The sequence below is a fragment of the Triticum dicoccoides genome, chromosome 3B (assembly GCF_002162155.2).
Source record: "Triticum dicoccoides isolate Atlit2015 ecotype Zavitan chromosome 3B, WEW_v2.0, whole genome shotgun sequence".
Taxonomy (NCBI): domain Eukaryota; kingdom Viridiplantae; phylum Streptophyta; class Magnoliopsida; order Poales; family Poaceae; genus Triticum; species Triticum dicoccoides.
The window spans coordinates 823,676,847-823,680,997 of NC_041385.1; the positions used below are offsets into that span (position 1 = coordinate 823,676,847).

The 4,151-nt window shown below is 47.7% G+C and overlaps 1 long non-coding RNA gene across 1 annotated transcript; it reads left to right on the forward strand.

Annotated features, from left to right (window-relative positions):
- Window positions 1-216: 216 nt before the first annotated feature.
- LOC119282502 lies at window positions 217-785 on the forward strand. Its single transcript, XR_005138751.1, has 2 exons — window positions 217-275; window positions 356-785. It is a non-coding gene; the product is annotated as an uncharacterized LOC119282502 (long non-coding RNA).
- Window positions 786-4,151: the final 3,366 nt, after the last annotated feature.

Below are 4,151 nucleotides of genomic sequence, written 5' to 3' on the forward strand. Positions count from 1 at the left end.
GCGATTGCCTTGCTCTCATCAGGTTGTTTTGCGGTCCAAAGACAATGGTTGGTACATAGCAGAACGCAGTGAGGAGCACAACCACAGAAGCTGATCTGTGGCACAGGAGGTTCACTTTCAGGTTGTGCAAATGGAGACAATTCATTCTGTTAGGTCAATACTTCGAGGAGCTACTACTCATTTTGGTCAAAAAGGGTTGAATTGCTGAGACGACATGTGTGGAGAGGGGCGACTCTATTGACGATGATGGAGTTCCCGATGCGACCCATGAGCAGGTAACATCAGTATCGTTTTGAGAAGCAGGGTGTTTTAATTCACGATTTCTTGATTGCTTACTTTTTTTCTTGCAATGGAGGGATTGGATGAGAGCGCAACCCCGATGGAACAGGCAGCGTTCGCGGTGGTTCATTTGGCCATGAGTGCGGACAAGCAGGTCCGTGAGGAAGACAGAGTAAAAGGTGTGAGACGAGAGGCGTCGCTGCCGGAGTCCGAGATGTCCACCGGGAAGATGAACCTACAGGCATCTGGTTGGGTTAAGGGGTGTGTTTCCCTAAATCTATCAAACCAGTATGCATTGCTGAATTTTTGTTGTTGAGGGATTAGCAGTGATGTTGTCATATGTGCATTGACATCCCCTTGGTGTTCAGAACATTCAGACAAGTAGTTGATGTTGTTCTTAAGTAGTGTACGGTTATGAATGGATGATGGTCTATCCAGCTTGGAGCATGTTGTTACTAATTCGAAGGTTGTTGTACAATTGGTTATTAGTTATGACTTATAGTTCATGTATGAGTCTTGTTGGATGCTTGTTTCTGAATTTAGCTGCGGAATGGAATCGAGATCACGATGCTGAATGTATGGATTATGGATGTTCAATTCAGTTTGTAAGGCTAGTTGTTTATCATTCATTGGCACTGTTTAGGATTTGAAAGTGATGTGTTTTCTGAATGCTGAACATGCATCTGAAAATGGAAGAGTTATAGGTGTTCGATGGTAATTTTGCATGTATTCAGGAGCCTGTAGTTTGTGATTCGAATGTACATAATATCTGTTACACAATACTGAAACCTGCTACGGTGGATGATCTTTGATATGGGAGTTAAGCAGCTTGGAATCAAAATTAACATGATGATGGGGTCTGGTAGCATAGATAAAAAATAGCACGATATTGTCGCCAGCTTGGACATGGTGGCGGCGGCACGATCTGGTTTGTTGGGATGAAAAGTGACAAGAGGGATCTTGAAGAGGAAGGCGCTGTTTGGTGGGGAGACGGATGGCAGTAAATGGGCCAGGGAATGCAGCGGGCGTCGGAACAGAACGTCTGGGGCACGGCCCAGACCGCTGGCAGCCTTCCTCGTCTAGGGCACGGCGCTAGCATGACGGTCAACGTCGCATTAATGTGTTAGGTTGGTGGGCCATGGCCGGGAATAAAGATGCATATACTGCTTTGAATATGCATAGAAATACATCGTCGAGTGCGAATCTAAGAGGGAGCGGGCGACCAGGATAACGAGCACATATCAGCTCGGGCTCAGATAGGGACTTTCGCCAGAGCTCCCTGTTCCATTCAGCAGCTGATGTGCAATGCAAGAATTCAGACAGTGGCTGCAAGGTGCATGCATGCACGCGCCTTTGGAGTAAATCCAGTTTTTGGTTTGCCCGAACGTTCGTCCAATCCAAATACATGCCTTCTTCCAAGAACGAAGGCTTGCACCCGCCCGTTGACATTACATGAGTCAATCAACAAAAGTAATGGGACTGTACACATCATACAACGGTTGTGCTGGAGCTTTCTACCTAGGCTGAGATCACAACCACAGATGTGCCGACAACAGAGGACCCTGCAATACAAAAGGGAGCAAGCAATTTTACTCGACCGACCGTATGGATTAAAAGGAAAATCCTCATCCCTTTGATCAAGTCGACTCAGTAAGCTCGCATTCAAGTTTTAACCATGTGATATTGTTGAGTTCGTGTTCGTGTCTCATCTTGGAAGGTGCTTGCCTGAACTTAATCAACTTGTGTACTAGTACTTGTTTACTTGACTATTGTGACTTTTGCGAGGTGTGTTTGAAGCTCTGGCATGCTTGTGGTAGATGCGAATAGGTCGCACTAGCTACTGCACATCGGATGGCGAAACAATACGGTCAGTCTTGCCATCTAAGCAGTTGAATGTTTGATTAGGGTATCGTACTAGGATAAGTCCACGTAGTTTCATCTCGGACCAGTCAGAGAAATCAACTAGCAGAAGCAGAGGATGGGCGAAAGTCCAAACATGAACAGGAAAGTTTTCCTCCTCCACAAGAAGCAACTCCGGGCGACTCGGGTTTCCCCTCTCGCCATCGGCACCGCCAGCAGTACACCTCCCCTCTGATGGCCTTTGGGCCATGGACGTGCGGAGGACCCTGATCCCTCACCGACACGAGGGACCCCCGCTCTCGTTTTTGTTCGGTTCAACATCTCGGTTGGGGCGATGACTGTAGTAGGAATAATGTCTCCCAAGTTTTGATCCATGTCCTGATGACGCATCTAGCATTGTCGGAGGACGTGTGGTGGTGTGTCTATGTTCGATCTCGCGGGATTCGGTTGATGCTGGCCTTCGATGGTTCAGAATCTAGTCTTCAGTCATGTGTCTACATCTTTTATCCTTCCAGTATACGCTTCTCTTCATCGACAACGGTTACTATTTTGGTGTGTTGTTTCTGTGTGGCCTTAGCACGGCGAATTTTTAATTGTCTACTACAACAAGTTTTGTCTGGCTCCGGCGAGGAAGAAGTGATAACAGCGGCGCGGCTTCGGCTCACCCTAGTATTTGTAGTCGACGATGGGTGGTCTACTGACGTGGATGTAGTTTAGTTATTTTTTATGCTTCTTGTGTTGCCATGATAAATGATTGAATGGATCGAAGCTTTCTTAGAAAAGAACAAAGGATAGGCAATGTAGCGATCGAGGCTAAAAAAAAGTTCTCAAATAGAATATCCACGTAGAATTAGCAAACTTTTTTTTTCTTTTGCATGCGTGTGTAGAAAAACATGATCCAGAGCTGTCCCTGTTCCATTTCATGGCGTGGCATTCAAGAATTGGAGCAGTGGCAGCAAGGTGCATGCACGCATCTTTGGAGTAAACTAAAGTAAGGCCAAGCCACCATAGCAAGCTGCTCAACCACACAAGGGTTGTTCTGGAGCCTTCTGGATTGAGATTACACGATCACGGATAACATATGCTAGCCACAGAAGACACTAATAGAAAATAATAAAAGAAAAACGAGCAAGCAAAGCAACTCGGTCGTTGAGGGTCTTTTAAATCCTCGTTTCCTTCGGACCAAAGTTTGCCAGGTCACGCGTTTTATGTGATCTGGTTCGTTGTTGCGCCCATTTTTGGTTCGTCCTCATCCTCAATCTTGCAAGGTGTGTCAAGTTAACCAGCTTGTTTACTTGACTAGTTGACTAGCGTGAGTTTTGCGACTGGTCCAAAGCTACTGCTTCTTTGGCTTACTATTAGCAGCTCGCACCACTGTATATGAGTATATCGGATGGCGAACACGGTCAAACAAACGAACAAGCGTCGATCGAGCTCAGCTTTTTCTTACAGCACGCCGGGAGCGGGATGAGCGGTTGCAGTACTCATGATACAAAAAAAAGAGAGGATAAATTTGCGTGTGGTCTGACGCTGAGAGTCTGACTGAGACCGACCGGGCGGTCAGAGCAAGACTCGCAGTAGTAGGTAAGAAAAGGTGGTGCAGCCAGGAGCTGGCATTCGGCCGAGTTGACTGGCTCGGTCCACGCTGACCGGCTTAATTCACCAGACACACGTACTGATGGAGTAGTAGTTTTCCTCCATGAATGAATGAAGTGGCATCGAATCAATCGAGCGAGCAGGACAAGCCCGCCCCGCCGGAGCCTGAGAAAGGGACTAGGAGCTGGAACTGGAGACGGTCGTGGATGGATCATGGATGGGTCGCCATGGCACGGGAGCCTTCCCTTTCACCTTTCTTTGAGGCCCAAGGGAGCCACCAAGCACATAGTACGAGTCGTCGCGCGCGCGCCCACCCACCTCCGCGACGGTCGGATGGCTGGGTGAGTCGTTTCCCAGATCCGAGACTGGCGTCGTTCGGCTCGCGCGTCCACCTCCGCGACCCATTCTTTCTTTCT